This window comes from Amphiura filiformis, chromosome 6 (assembly GCF_039555335.1).
Source record: "Amphiura filiformis chromosome 6, Afil_fr2py, whole genome shotgun sequence".
Classification (NCBI taxonomy): Eukaryota; Metazoa; Echinodermata; class Ophiuroidea; order Amphilepidida; family Amphiuridae; genus Amphiura; species Amphiura filiformis.
In genome coordinates this window covers 13,341,935-13,359,696 of record NC_092633.1, presented here as the reverse complement: position 1 = coordinate 13,359,696, position 17,762 = coordinate 13,341,935, and positions in this window count along the sequence as shown.

Below are 17,762 nucleotides of genomic sequence, written 5' to 3'. Positions count from 1 at the left end.
ATTTTAAAAATAAATTCAGGCCGAACAAATGAGGAAAAACAGAGAATTGCTAGTTCATTCCAGCGCCCATGTCGTAATTTTTACTGTAATTAAAGCATTTCAGGCATATTCTTTCACAGGGTACGGGCATTACAATCGCGCAAAAAGTAGAGATTCTAGGAAAATTGAGGGCGTAGCTGTTAGCAAATCGCACATTATGGCTTGAAAGTATGCATTTACATATAGGAAACTTTAAGCACGGAGAACCTGATCTAGGAAAATCAACATTAATATCAAGCTAGAAATCAAATTATGCATTAACAGATTAAAGATCTATCAATTAGCCGTAAAACGAACATTTTAGAACACTTTACTTCAACTAAGAGACTTTGATCAATATCGGAGCATTAATTTGGTATTCGAGATTTATCAGATTAAATATCTATTAACATGATTAATTAGTCTTGAAAACGCACATCTTAGAACACTTCACTCAAACTAAGAGACTTCCATCTGGAAATAATGACACCATGTAATACACAAATCATTCCCCATAGTGTACTTCATTTGTTCACATTAATGTCTAATCCATACCATAAGTGATTTAAAAGAGCGACATATAAATAAACTAAATTAGCTGGCCTTCAGGTTGGTTAAATTAAAAGCTAATGGCTCACAACTGCAGGTATAAATAGTAAGATTGATAATTAGTCATGCAATTCTGAATTATTTAATCGGTGTGGTACTTATTAGGGCAAAACAGTGTGCATACGTTTTATCACTTTTGCGTTCAAATTATGCCAGTGAAGAAAGCAAACATTAAACACGGATAACATGATCCTGGAAAATCCTCATTAATATATTATGCATTTAAAGGATGCAAACTTAATACAGGCAGACCCTGAAAATGGAAAGTCAACATTGCTATCAAGCTTGCATTCAAAGTATGCATTTAATAATAGCAAATCTATTGCATGGATAACCTGCAGGGTTTTCTTTAAGCATTTTGCTGAAGGGGTATTTTCAAATTTTGTTGACCCTTTCAATTGTGAATGTTTCCTCTGAAGGAGTCAAAAACATTGCCCAAGGGGTATTTTTATAATATTATTTTTGAAGACATTTTTGACAATATGTGTGTTTTTGGAGCCATAGGCGTAGATCCGGATTAGTGGTGGGGGGAATCTCCCCAATATTTTGCCAGGGGATGATCCATACAATCATCCCCAATGTTGACGCCTGTATGTGGGTTTCTGATCAAATTAACCTCATATTTGGCCATTTTAGCCCCAAAAGTGCACATTTTTGCGCGCTTCTCTCGAATTTATTCCACTTTTGCACCATATTCAACAGTTTAGCTTCAAAATGGCAAATTTTTTGTACCATAAACTTATTCTTTCTCCAAAAGGTGCTGGATTCACTATACTTCAAGACACACCCTCCCCCCCCCCGAGTCAAAAAAGAAATCTACGCCACTGTTTGGAGCAGTGGCGGATCTAGAGCAGTCAGAAGGGGGTGGGGGCAATTTTAGAAGAAAATAATAATATTCAAAGATGCCCCCTGAGAAGTAAGAAACTTTTGCAAAATGAAGACCTAATTGAAGCAATTTGGTGGATCAATTTGGCAATATTAATGTGTAAAATTTTAGTTTAAAAAAGCCGAACATTTGTGAAATGAGCAGTCCATGGAGTCTTTCGTGGACGGCAAGTTTTCCCTATTATGGTAGGCCTATAAATTGTGTTAAACATAAATTGGTAAATGTCGAAAGCAGAAGTGGAAGTGGCCATTTGTTTATCAACTACGCAGGGTGATGTCCCCCCCCCTTAGAACTTGGAAATATTTGCAAAATGAAGACCTAATTGAAGCGATTTGGTGGACCATTTTGGCACTAGTATTACTGTGTAAAATTTAAATTTGAACAGTTGAAAAGCTGAAAATTGTGAAATGCCGGTCCATAAAGCCTTTCGTTGTCCTACATATCGGGAGTATAGGTCCTAAATGCCAAAAGCCGAGAATAAATACACAATATCACTTATCAGGTGTTTCTCTATTCAATTCTTGCCATATCTGAACGCGTACGTTTTCAAGATTTTGTACGCATTGGACTTTGAGACTAGGGATTTGAAGGAGTCAGAAAAGTGCCTGAACGCGTAAATACGCGTGTTTTGTGCGTTAAAGAAAACCCTGATCCTGGAAAGTCGACATCAAGATTGCAGTCAAATTATTAAAATACACGGAAAACCTGATTATGTATATTCGACATTGATATTACAAATTAAAGCAATAATGTGCGATTTGCATTTTAAAAATAAATTCGGGCCAAACAAATGAGGTAAACAGAGAATTGCTAGTTCATTCCAGCGCCCATATCGTCCAGTGTAAGAACTCCTAATTTTTACTGTAATAAAGCATTTCAGGCTTAGTCTTTCACAGGGTACGGACATTACAATCGCTCAAAAAGTAGAAATTCTAGGAAAATTGAGGGCGTAGCTGTTAGCAAATCGCACATTATGGCTTGAAAGTATGCATTTACATATAGAAAACTTTATTCACGGAGAACCTGATCTTGGAAAATCAACATTAATATCAAATTTGAATTCAAATTAAATTATGCATTAACAGATTAAAGATCTATTAATTAGCCGTAAAACGAACATTTTAGAACACTTTACTTAAACTAAGAGATTTCCATCTGGAAATAATGTTACCATGTAATACACAAATCATTCCCCATAGTGTACTTCATTTGTTCACATTAATTTCTAATCCATACCATAAGTGATTTAAAAGAGCGACATATATAAACTAATAAGAAATAAACTGAATTCTAGTTCTTCATGTTGGTTAAATTAATAGCTAATGGTTCCCAACTGCTGGTATAAATAGTAAGGTTGCCAATTAGTCATGCTATTCTGAATTATGCAATCGGCATGATACTTATTATGACAAAACAGCACCAAGAAGCAATTAAAAAACAACAATTAGAAGAAAGGTGACTCTTTTGATGCGCATTACATGTAGACTTATAACGAAATATCTTTTTGTTTATTAGAGACCACTTTATCGTCCATTCAATCTAAAGTAAACATATGACATGCTTAAGATTTGAGTGGGCTATGACAAAATTAGAGCACATTTTGTTTTGATGAGTCGGGGTGTTGCCCGCTCCATGTTGTGAGCATCAAATTTAATTATCCTTAAAGTGAATGCTACATCCATGTGGCATCATGTCTGCTGCAGACAGAATTGAATTTTTAACGCATTCCTAACGAAAATGTAGTAACAGACCATATCTGCTGTATAAACAGAATGTTGCATAATGCATATGTATAGATTTTCCTTGTGTCAAGCAACCATGTCAAAATATATGAATCCACCGTCAATATGCTAGTTTTAAGATTCAGTCGAATACTCGTGATAAAACACACCGACTCACTCGGAATCACCCCCACACACCCCACGCACACACCCCCACACACGGTTGTTTGATAGCATGTAAAACTACGTCATTTTAAAGAAAAGATGAACACTGGTGGCGTTATTTATCTTAAATCATGTTTTTCGATTTACATAGGGTAGATACTGATATAATACCATTAAAATATCAGAAAAAGAGAAACAAATAACAACAAAATTTTCAAAAATATTTTATGATAAAACACACCGACCCACTCACTCAGAATCACACCCCATCCCCACACACACACCCAACACCCCTCCATCACAACCACAAACACACCAATCACAAATGTGATTTGATTTGATTTGATTTGATTTGAACATAATCCATTCTTCTCAAGCGTGTGTTTACATGAATATTATGTTACTTGAATATTATGGCTTTAGAGGAACATGCTTAGAATGGTTTAAAAATTACCTATGTGATAGGTCTCAGTATGTGTGTTATAATTCATGTAATTCTAAATTGAAAAATATCACATGTGGGGTTCCTCAAGGTTCAATTCTTGGGCCTCTGTTGTTTATATTATATGTAAATGATATTATTATTACATCATCGACTCTGAAATTCGTTCTGTTTGCGGATGACACTACCATCCTATATTCTCACAAAAATCTTACAGACAAAATAGAAATGATTAATATCGAACTAAGAAAAGTTACAAACTGGTTTAGAGCGAATAAGCTATCAATAAATGTTCAAAAAAAAACTTTATGATTATGGGTACACCTCAAAAAACATTTCATTTCAAAAGCAATACAAACGTAATGTTCGATGGAAGTATTCTTCCAAGAGTAAATAGAACGAAATTCTTGGGCATTATAATGGATGAAAATCTTTCTTTTAAATATCACATTGAAGCAATATCTAACAATATCTCTAAAAATGTAGGTATAATGCATAAGTTAAAATATTTTATTCCTAAAAGAATAATGTATTGTATATATTCTTCATTGATAATGCCGTATTTGAGCTATGGTATTCTGATATGGGGAAATACACATATGATTTATTTAGACAAATTACTCAAATTACAGAAAAGAGTCGTAAGAAACATTTCTAAGAGTGATTTTAGGGCTCATTCAGCCCCACTATTCAAGAGTCTTAAGATTCTCACTGTCTCTGACATGTATAAATATTATCTTGGAATCTTTATGTACAAGCATTCTGTTAATTTATTACCAAAATTATTTGAATGTTATTTTATGAAAAGAAAAAATGTCCATACCATAAACACAAGACGAAAGAACGATTACCAGTTGGTTAGAAATAAGACGGCTTTCTCATCCAGAGGAATAAGATCATCGGGTCCCATTTTATGGAATAAAATATCTCATGAGACACAACATTCTAATTCTACTAACATATTTAAATCCAAACTTAAATCAGATTTAATAAGTCTCTATGAGTAAGGTACAAATTTTCAAATCATTTAAAACTACTTCATATACTTCATATATTTATTCAAAAAACTTATCAATACACTATTATAATGGCATGTTTTAAGTTATGTGATGGTAATTTCAATTGTTTGTCGGCATAATTTTATGTGTTCTGTCCTTGTGTTCCCTCGTACTTTGCTTTAACATAGGTGTAATGTAATGTAATGTAAGATGGAAGGTGTTGTCCACCTCTGGCCTCCTTTGGCCTTTTGGACAGCTCCGCCATGCCTAATTAGTGACATGTTAACCAATGAAATGTGTGTAATAATATGTATGTATTGGCATGGAAAATAAAAAAATAAAAAAAAAAAAAAATACATTACTTTACGTTCATGAGTACGAGTGTGCATACGTTTTATCACTTTTGCGTTCAAATTATGTCAGTATGCATTTAAAGAACTTAATACATGGAGAACCTGAAAATGGAAAGTTTGCATTCAAAGTATGCATTTAATCAAGCTTGCATTCAAAGTATGCATTTAATAAAAGCAAACCTATTGCATGCATAACCTGATCCTGGAAAAAGTCGACATTGATAACAAACTTGCATTCAAATTATGTATTTACAGATAACAAACTTATACATGGAAAACCTGATTATGGATTATACATTGGATAATATATTAATTAATTCTTACCATAAGTGATTTAAAAGAGCGACATATATAAACTTATAAGAAATAAACTAAATTAGCTAGCTCTTCGGGTTGGTTAAATTAATAGCTAATGGTTCCCAACTGCTGGTATAAATAGTAAGGTTGCCAATTAGTTATGCAATTCTGAATTATGCAATCGGCGTGGTACTTATCATGGCAAAACATCACCAAGAAGCAATTAAAAAACAACAATTAAAAGGAGGGTGAATCCTTCGATGCGCATTACATATAGACTTAAAACGAAACAGTGTTTTGTTTATTAGAGACCACTTTGTCGCCCATTCAATCCAAATTAAACATATGACATGCTTAAGATTTGAGTGGGCTACGACAAAATTAGAGCAAATTTCATTTTTGATGAGTGGGGGTTTTGCCCGCTCAATGATGCAAACATCACATTCAATGCTATGGACTATGTCTTTTTAAAAAACTTTTTTTTTTCTTATTTTGAAATCCATCGTTATGTCTACTATCATGACTACTATAATAGTACAGATATAATACATACGAAGTAATGGCAGCTACAGACAGAGTGCAGATGTTCAAATACCATGTGCAAATAGCTGGCATGAATTCAATAGTAAGCTTTACAGTTGAGAGCATTGCGCACTTCAATAAGATTTTAGTGCAAATAACATGATATGCAAAAGACATTTAATATTCCATATATACCACCATGTCAAAATATAAGAATCCATCGTCAATTGTTTGTTCATTTACTAATTAAGATTCACTCGAATTATACTCGTGATAAAACACACCGGCTCACTCAGAACCACACACACACCCCCACCCCACACAAAACCCCTCCACCACAACCACAAACACACCAAACACAAATGTGTTTTGATTTGATTTGAACATAATATATTCTTTTTCAAGCGTATATATTGTTTACATTACTTTACGTTGATGAGTACGAGTGTGCATACGTTTTATCACTTTTGCGTTCAAATTATGCCAGTGAAGAAAGCAAACATTAAACACGGATAACATGATCCTGGAAAATCCTCATTAATATATTATGCATTTAAAGAATGCAAACTTAATACATGCAGACCCTGAAAATGGAAAGTCAACATTGCTATCAAGCTTGCATTCAAAGTATGCATTTAATAATAGCAAACCTATTGCATGGATAACCTGATTATGGAAAGTCGACATTGATAACAAACTTGCATTCAAATTATTTACAGATAGCAAACTTAATACATTGTAAACCTGATTATGTACACTCGACATTGATATCAAGCTTACAAATTAAAACAATATAATAAAACAAAATAAATTCGGGCCGAACAAATAAGGTAAAACATAGAATTGCTTGTTCATTCCAGCGCCCATATCGCCCACTGTAAGAACTCCTAATTCATACTGTAATAAAGAATATTATGCTTAGTCTTTCACAGGGTACGGGCTTTACAATCTTGCAAAAAGTAAAAATTCTAGGAAAATGGAGGGCGTAGCTGTTTGCAAATCGCACATTATGGCTTGAAAGTATGCATTTACAATTCCATATAGAAAACTTTATGCACGGAGAACCTGATCTTGGAAACTCAACATTAATATCAAGCTTGAATTCAAATTATGCATTAACAGATTAAAGATCTATTAATTAGCCGTAAAATGAACATTTTAGAACACTTTACTTGAACTAAGAGATTTCCATCTGGAAATAATGACACCATGTAATACACAAATCATTCCCCATAGTGTACTTTATTTGTTCACATTAATGTCTAATCCATACCATAAGTGATTTAAAAGAGCGACATATATAAACTAATAAGAAATAAACGGAATAATTATCTAGTTCTTCATGTTGGTTAAATTAATAGCTAATGGTTCCCAACTGCTGGTATAAATAGTAAGGTTGTTAATTTAATAGTCATGCCATTCTGAATTATTCAATCGGCGTGGTACTTATTATGGCAAAACATCACCAAGAAACAATTAAAAAAAATTAGAAGAAGGATGAATCTTTTGATGCGCATTACATATAGACTTATAACGAAATATCATTTTGTTTATTAGAGACCACTTTATTGTTCATTCCATCTAAAGTAATTATATGTCAAGCTTAAAATTTGAGCAAATTTTATTTTGATAGGGGACGAGTGGAGGGATGAAGGTGAGCATCGCATTTGATTACATGATATGGACGTTGTCTGTTTTTTGTTAATTCGAAATCTAGCGATATAATGTCTACTATCATGACTACTATAATGGTACAGATAGAATACATACGAAGTAATGGCAGCTACAGACAGAGTGCAGATGTTCAAATATCATGTGCAAATAGATGGCATGAATTCAATAGTAAGCTTTACAGTTGAGAGCCTTGCGCACTTTAATAAGATTTTAGTGCAAATAACATGATATGCAAAAGATATTTAATATCCTTAAAGTGAATGTTACATCCATGTGGCATCATGTCTACTGCAGACAGAATTGATTTTTTCAGCATTCGTAAAGAAAATGTAGTAAAAGGTCATATCTGCTGTATAAACAGAATGTTGCATAATGCATGTATAAATATTTCTTGTGTCGAGCAACCGTGTCAAAATATAGGAATCTACTGTCAAATGTTTGTTCAATTATTAGTTAAAATATACTCGTGATAAAACACACCGACTCACTCAGAACCCCCCCCCCCCCCCCCCCACACACACACACACACACGGTTGCTTTATAGCATGTACAACTACGTCATTTTAAAGAAGAAAAGATGATTTATCTTAAATCATGTTTTCCGATTTACATAGGGTAGACACTGGTATAATGGCATTAAAATATCAGAAAAAGAGAAATAAATAACAACGAAACAAAATTGTAGGCATAGTTTGTATAATTTGGCTAAATTGAATTTTATATATAAGTAAATAGCGCCCTCAATTTTCACACAAATATACAGTTTATAGAATAAAAAATACCACAAAGAAGCAGTAAAAGATGATTAAGTTGGAAAAGAAACGAAAATAAAATGTGTGTTAAAAGGGCTGGAAATATATTAGTGTGATAGTTGTTGGTATTGTCCAGGTCTAGAAGAGAACATTATAGGCCTACAATGTTTTTTGAGAAAATTTAACATCAACCACCATAACCACACACACATCAAACACCTATGTGATTTGGTTTGATTTGATTTTGATTTGAACATAATACATTCTTCTCCAAGTGCATATATTGTTTCCATTACTTCACGTCGATGAGTGTGCATACGTTTTATCACTTTTACGTTCTATTTTAGCAGTGAAGAAAGCAAATATTATACACGAATAACGTGATCCTGGAAAGTCCTCATTAATATACATGTATTATGCATTAAAAGAATGCAAACTTAATATATACATGGAGAAGCTGAAAATGGAAAGTCAACATTGCAACCAAGCTTGCATTCTAATTATGCATTTAATAATAGCAAACTTAATACATGGGAAACCTGATCATGGAAAGTCGACATTGATATCAAGATTGCATTCAAATTATGCATTTACAGATACCATACTTTAATACATAGGAAACTTGATTATAAAAATTCGACATTGATATCAAGCTTACATATTAAAGCAATAATGTGCGATTTGTATTTTTTTTTTTTCAAATTGTTAGTTTTACTATCAGATGTCCTCTTTTGATATCGGACCGAACAAATGAAGTGAAACAGAGAATCGCTACTTCATTCCAGCGCCTATATCGTCCACTGTATGTATCAATGCGTTGGTGAATAAAACCGGGATACCGGTTTAATATATAAAAAACGCCAAATTTTTACTGCAATTAAAGTATTTCAGATTTAGTCTTCCATATGGCATTTAACATCATTGAGTATTACAATCGTGAAAAAGTAGAAATTCAAGGAAAATTAAGGGTGTCGCTGTGTGCAAATCGCACATTATAGCTTGAAACTATGCATTATATAGCAAATTTTATGAAGGAGGCCCTGATCCTAGAAAGTTGACATTGATACCAAATTGTGTATTTTATAATAGCAAACTTTATACACGGAGAACCTGATCCTGGAAAGTCGACTTAGATATCAAGCTTGCATTCAAATTATGCATTTGCAGATAGCAAACTAAATATATGAAAAACCTGATTATGGAAAGTCAACATTGATATCAAGCTTGCATTAAAGTATGCATTGAACACATAGCAAACATCATACAATATCAAATCAACATTAATAAACTTAATACATGGAGAACCTGATCCGGGAAAGTCGACATTGATATCAAGCTTTACAGTTAGCTTACTTTATACACGGAGTAATTGAACTTGGAAGGTCGACATTGATATTAACCTTGCGTTTAAATAATGCAGTTACAAATAGCACACTTTACCCGGGTACTTTACACGAAGGACCTGAAACTGGAAAGTCGACGTTGATATCAAGTTTGCATTCACATTCTGCATTTACTCAGATATCGCACTTCATACACGGAGAACCTAATCCTGGAAAGTCAATGTTGATATAAAGCTTGCGTTTAAATAATGCAGTTACAAATAGCACACTTTATACACGAGGGACCTGATCCTGGAAAGTCGACGTTGATATCAAGTTTGCATTCACATTCTGCCTTTACAGATATCACACTTCATACACGGACTATTAATAAAATGTATCAGACCCCGCGGGACTACATTTACACACACAATTAAACTTAGAATCATAGATAAGCTGTATGTGATCCAAATTGAATATTATTGTTGAGAGTAATTTGCAGTGACATCATACAGTCAATCATTGTCTGAAAAAAAAACCCATTTTCTATTCATTCCACCGGTTTTACATAGCCAAAATTATCTACAAACTCCAACTCTATCTACGAATCGGTTCTTCATCAACATTTCAGTTTTGCTTTCAATTGTGGCCTATATCGTTATACTTTGATCAGCTGGTAATCGGCGGGACTTGTTAGGCTTTTACCACTGCGCCAAAAAGTAAACCCGTGCTAAGAGTGATATAGTTGACCTGTATAGTCTATAATGTGCGTATAGAAAGTAGATCAAGTAGAGGACTTGAATTAATAAAGGGATGCTTCTGGAGATATGCCACAATTCTCGAAATAAAATATATTGAATAATCCGCGATGTCATAAGGCCCGCCGATTACGAGTTGATCTAACTATAGACCCTCTGTACAAACATACTGAGCCGGCATAATTTGCAGAAAAATGCATTTTGGGAATTACTTTGTTCTTTCAAGGCGATTGTGTCGATTATAAATTCTGCTTTCGCATCGCTGTATCACAGTTCTTCGTGGCTAAAACATTGGATTGTTATTCTTGAAAGCTTGATTTCAGTCCTAGTTCAAATCCAAAGTTCACCTAAATTATTAGTACCTTTTGTTGTGACACATCAAGGACATGATTATTTCAATGCTGCTTTGTTATTGCAATATCATATTACCAACACAAAACAATCTGTTTTTCCCGGAAATATGCTATTTTTGTGTGATGTGTCATGTGTATCGGTTCATTTACTGCTACCACATTATTTACAATAAATTCCCATGTCTTAGATTCCCATTTCATGAATGCCGCAATAAACTATATTAAACTAGGAATAGATGCTATAATTTTCACGTACTTCAACATATATGCCCAAAAGTCAATAAAAGTGTCTTTATCATATAAAACACAACACTTTCCAACCTAAAATTTAAAAATGAACAATATATGTTCCCACAAACTACTATCAATGAATCAGTTCTTCGTAACTTTTTTCAGTTCCGCTTTCAATTGTTCCAAGCACATTCTGAAACCCCACGAACAAACATTATGGACTACACATAAATTGTTTTCCAGGAAGATTGTATATTCTGGTTATTACCGACTGGTTAAAGCCGTTTATTCGCCGCAAACAACAACTATAAGCCGTGGATAACACCCCCATATAAAAAAAAGCTTGAGCGTCAAATCTCACTTCCAAAGAACAAGACCAGATCAGTGGAGAAAACTTGGGAATTTTGTGAAACGTGACATTGACAAGGACTTACAAAGAACAGAACCTAGAAAATGGCATCAACAAATAAGAACTGTTAGTGCTATAGTAAACCTAATCTCTAGATCCGGGATATCGAGGACAAATATCTTAAAAGCAATGCAATTAATCCTAAAGTTGCTGTTGTTTCGGAGAGTTTGTATTAATCCCTGTGACTGCGACAGGTTGCCATCTTACATGCTTACATTATAATGGGAAGCTTATGCTGTTTTTATGTTATGCAAACTTACATCAGTAAAGCCATGTGTCCCTGAAATTCTAAATAGAAAAGTTAAGTTGCAAAACGTGCGAAGTCCACAAAGTAAATTCTGAGAATAACACTTTTTATATGCCCATTTAAGTTTCGTTGATTTTGTTATTAATGCGTGTGCCAGTTTGTAATTAGTTTAGTGTGTCAGTCTTAAGACCTTCCAAACTGAATTTCATATTAAAAGAATTGATCAACAATCTCATTTCCTTTTTCAATTATGAATTGTTTTAACATTGAGCCAAAATGACTAAATTATTTGGGATTTTTCAAAAATTCATATTTTGGTTTTTGCTAAACTTTGAACTGGAATTCCCCAAGTGTTATAAGCCATTTCAAAAGCTTTTTATAAGCTTTTTCAAAATTATGTTGAGAATTACAAACTAATTATTTATTATACATCACTAAGGCCAAGGTGCTTGGTTTGTGACCACCCGGGGTGACCACATGACAGCCTTGAATCTCCAGATGGACACTATGCTAAAGAAAACAAACGCTGCATTTTCTTGCTATAAACCCTAAAATATTCCGGCTTTTCCAACTCAGTATTGTATTATAGTGAATTATGTCAGGCCAATTCCTGAGTACGTTGTAGAATTCGATGGTCACAGTTTTGATATTGACGACATCATTTTGAACCTCAACCCTAGTGGTTTCAAAAGGGAGTCAAAGAAGTAGTGTATGTGCATTTGACCACAGAACCCCCTAGTTCATTCAGATTTTGGTCGCAACGTTGGTGATTCAGTCTAACCAAAAAGTGCGTTTTCTGGTTGACCAGATAACAGTAATCACAATACGATGATGTAAATTATTAAAAAAATTAGAATAAATAAATCAACATTTATTCACGTTTTGTATTCGACTAGACTGTCATGCTTTATTTCTACATTCAACTTTGAACAATATACATAAACCTGAGATACAAAAATTACTTTAAAAAACAAGAGATGTTTTGGGCCTGGTCATTACATGGGTTTGGGACAAAGCTATGTAATGTGAGCAGCCAACACTATTTCCTCTCTCACATAAATGAAGCAAGAATATTCTAATTGTATACCAAGAAACAAGACCTAAAGTATAGACCTTGAAATGATATTGAATAACATACGACTTGCTTCGCGTACAAGAGAAGAGGGCACAGTGTTGATTACTAATGTTACCTAGCTTTGTCCCAGAACCGTGGCAATGTCCTTTTGAGCATTGATTCAATGTAATACTTGCAGCAGTGTTGCTACATCAATATCAAATTCTGGTAGTATTTTCTGGCCCATTTGTGAAGTGGCCACGTATCAATGACTAAAACTTAACTTTGATCAATCCTAACAGGCAGAACTTTTTGCTCAATGGGAGAATGTTCTTGTGACATCTCATCAAAAGTATTAAGAAAAATAATTCATGCCCTGTACATTACCTGCTTTCTTTTATACGCAAAATATAGAACACATAGGTCAAATTCTATAGCTCTTAAAGTGTGTCTACATTGTAGCCTTAGTATATACAAAACCCTAACACTTCCTGCCTGTTTGACAATAATCAAAGTATTATGTGAGCACTCAAGTAAACATCTACATTTTATATTGAAAGTGCATAAAAAGAACCATCACTCACAGTGACTAAAAATAATATGAAATAGAGTTTGAGGGACATTCACAACAGAATATAACATAAAAGACAATACTTACTAAAAACAAAATTACTGCACTAAGGTATTGAATACCACATTTATATTTATGAATATTTCTTGAAAATTATGCAGATGCATTAGAAATAATTAACATAACATGCATCTAATAATTAATAAACTGATTGTGATAAGAAATTGATTAAATCATTTAATTTAAACACAACATAAATCACTAAAATTGAAAGTCAAATCATAAACCTTTAAATCAAACTATATTTACATCATGCATCAAAAGAATGATATAAAAACAAGAATAAATATAATTCAAAATTACCAATTGAAGCTTAATACTACAGCAAAAGAATTCACCAAGTCTACTAAACTGTAACCAAGTCTACTCTGCTCTGTTAATATTGTTATCAAAAATAATAAGACCCCTTATTATTTATTAACAGAACAAAACTACTTTGTACACAAAAAAGAACAGCGTCATAGTTTCTCACACCGTTACCTAAGCTGCTGCTATAAAGCTCTGTGTATGAAACATCTGGACGTGTGGCCAAGTTGATTTCCTGCAATTACCTTAATAGGCATGGCTCAGAAATACTAGTATTCACAATTTGAGTAAAATGACAATTGATAAAATACAAAGTGCAAAATGGATATGCATACTCTCTCTACATGAAATTGTCCAATGACAAAAGAGCCATTTACTGCATGTCAATGTACCACTGCCATGGTCATCAATTACAATACATGCACCTGTTCATTTCCTAAACAGGTGTGCAGACAATATTATCCAAGTACAACAGGTGTAGAGATTGCATTACTGCTACATATCATATACTACTGTCTCTTCAATTAACTTAGAGACTCGGTTTTTATTATTTTGAAAAAATATATGGGTTAAAAACAGCCATGAAAGAAATGTTCTGCTTGTCCTCTAAAGAAAAAGAGACAACGGCCTCTAATTATCTACCAGTGTACTATATTGATCAAAAATGTTTTTTCTTACTTGACTGTTGCAACCCAGGACTCTACTTTCAAAGTAAAATAATTGAACCGTCAAAATATGTATTTGATAAATGATACGGTATTGATACCTTATGTTTTGCAGATCATTTTCAAATTTGCAGTGAAGTTGCTCAAATTTAAATAGCTTTGTGGTTATAATGTTACCAATTATCTTTGGAACTAGAAAAATATCTTAGGTCTGAAGGTCACTATTAAACAACTATTCTTTCATGACTTTGTTTCAAAAACATATATATATATTTAAATAATAAAAACCAAGACTCTAAGTTAATTGGACAGACAGTAGTAGATGGTCCATGTGTAATAACACACTAACAATCTTATTAGATATAAACCTACAGCCAGACACATGGAAGTGAACGTCCTTTTGTGAATTGTTTAGCATGTAATGTAGCTTAAGTTGGCACAGTAAATTTCATTAATCTTCAAGATTTAATGAAATATACATGGAAGCAAACCCTTGTAAGCATTAACTGGGGTGAAAAAGAACAGCTATAATAAAAGTACAACTTGTGCATGCATGCATGTTTAGAAGGCAACATATTGAAAAAATTCATTAAGAAATGAAAAAAAATGTACACTTTTCCATCTGACATGATCAGCAGAATTACATCATAATGCCACATCAAACATACATGTTTTTGTGTCTCTGTTTTGTTCCTCATTATTTCTTTGCAAAAAGGTGAGCTGAGTGGCTCTGTATGTTTTGTATTCTAAGCAATTTTCACAAAGTGTTTTCAACACTGACACACATTTTACAGGTATGGTCCAGGGGTTGTCAGGGATCAAAAACTGTCAAAATTAAAGTAAAATGTATCAAAATTATTTCAAATTATCATGAAAATCAGTATTAAAGTATACAAATATACAGGGCCCGTTGCACAAAACTCGGTCGTAAACTTACAACAGTCGTATGTCCTACGCAATGAACATATCACACAATGTACATACATGTATTCAAATAAGATTAATAGACTATTCATGCATGACAAATTACTGTTGTAAGTTTACGACCAAGTTTTGTGAAGTGGTGCAATATTCCTCTTCCTTCTAATTTATCCCGGTAATTTATACTAAAAGTGTGTAACTAGAGGAACATTGCAAGTACAAATATTAACAAACTGATGTTCTTGACAACATCACCAAAATACTTGTTTAATTACAAAGCCAGATGGGCAAATAATAATTGTTCAAGCAGCATCTACTGTCTCAAATGAACAATATGAAAAAGTGATGAAAATTTCAAATTTACACAATGTGCACTAAAACCAGCCTCAGTGCAAACATCTCAGCTTGTTTCGAATATCAACTGCTCAGTGCCAGTGTGTAAGTGCAATAGCTGCCATGTGTAGCTGCCATGTGTATATAAGTACAATATGCAATTATGCATTTATATACTGTGTGTAAATTGCCCAATGTTCACAGGGCAACTATTGCACTTACCCACTTCTAGCACTGAGCAGTCGATATATTCCCAAATTGACAAGGTTTGCCTTTATATGATAGAAAATATGTACCAAGCATACTATAAAACTTGCAAAAATACATTATGTTCACATGGAAATTTGGCAAAATGTTTTGGTATTGACTGTGCAATGTATACAAGGTATACAATGACCACTAACAAAAACATACACCAGTTAGAAAGAGAATGATTAAGTGTCTGCATGTACATGTCACTTTTGAAAACATTGATCAAATCTACTGGACTCCCAAGATCTAACTTTACTGTTGTTTTATAAGGAAAAGCAAGTCAATAATTTGGAAATAATCACATGGACATTTAACTGTTGCTTTATAATCCAATATCATAATAATAGTGCAATTCAAAATTACAGATGCATCAATACGTACACCAATATGTGATGCGATCAAGCAAAATCAGTCGGAACTTGGAAATATTAAATTTTCAGTTTCTTATAAGATAGTAAAAAGCATTTACAAAGCTGCATTTTGCAGAAAACCCCATTAAAATTGAGCAACCATTTCCAAAGATATGATCAATTAAGGAGTTTCCAAAACAAGAGGAAACAAAATTGTTTGGCTATATCTCAAAATCAGTTTTTCTGAGTTCCGACCGATTTTGCTTGATCGCATCACATATATGAAATGAAATAATGAAAGTGTGTGAAAAACTACTGAAATTTAAAGGTTGACTTCCCAAACATCAAATTATCAAAATTGTGTGCAGAATTGGAATTGCGTAGCCTAAATATTCTCTTGCATGCACAGTCTTAATAAACTCCCCATCACAAAAAAGTACATTATTCATGCTTGACCTGGCGATTTCTAAATTCTGATTAAACCTGAGTGATGACCAAAATGTCATTAATTAAGACAATGGTGGTAGCTGTTAAAGTATAATGTTTTCCATGTATGCCTGTGGTACTGCAATTGTGTAGCGTACACATGTTTTCAGATGGAGTAATGATCCGATTTACAATAGCCGTAATCTTTGTGCTCACACGTATAACCAGAATTTGTCAAAGGACCAATGTTGCATAATTAAGTGTTTTTCAGATACATTGTTATCAATAAATACAAAAACCATCATAAAAATCTTGTAAGAAATGACTTGGGTTACATTTGTTCTTTCTTTCTATTTCTTTAAAATGCACAAATTTTAGTTATCTTTAATCAAATATAAATGTACACACACTTGGTAAAATCTAATTCAAGGACAAATTGAACACAGTTTTGACATCTTGGATGTCATATCACTAAACATCTGTAAGAATATGGACAATATTTATTCATCCTTTCATGTTGGTTAATTCAATGGAATCCACATCACACTCTATGGGTGATCTGTACAGTAAACCGTCATCATCAACTCTACTAATAATACTTAAGCCACTCCACCTTTTTGGTATATCCTGTACCTTCAACCCACTGCACATGACAGACTTGTCAAATGCGTGCAGTGACGGGTGTGCACATACCCCGCTTCTACAGTGAAGGCTTTTACACCAAAATGGTCAGTCCTGTACCTTGTTTGTACTGATTTTGATTTGACTTGATTTGTTTGGGTTTGACAACCCTGGATAACCCAAAAAAGCCTCTTGCGGACATGAAACACTGGAAACCATGTTGCTTCACTATTTTCTGTATTAATTCCAAAATAGGCTGTAAAACATGGTCACCTAAAAAACCCTGCTGAAATCTGTTTCAATTTATCATGCCTGCTTTTGTTAAGTTTATTCTATTGGGATCCATGTGAACATGAACACATGAGTTGGGATGGTCAGGGCTTTTAAAAGCCAGCGCAACGATAAGTTTCGAGAAGAGTAGGGTATTAAAATGCCCTACTCTTCTT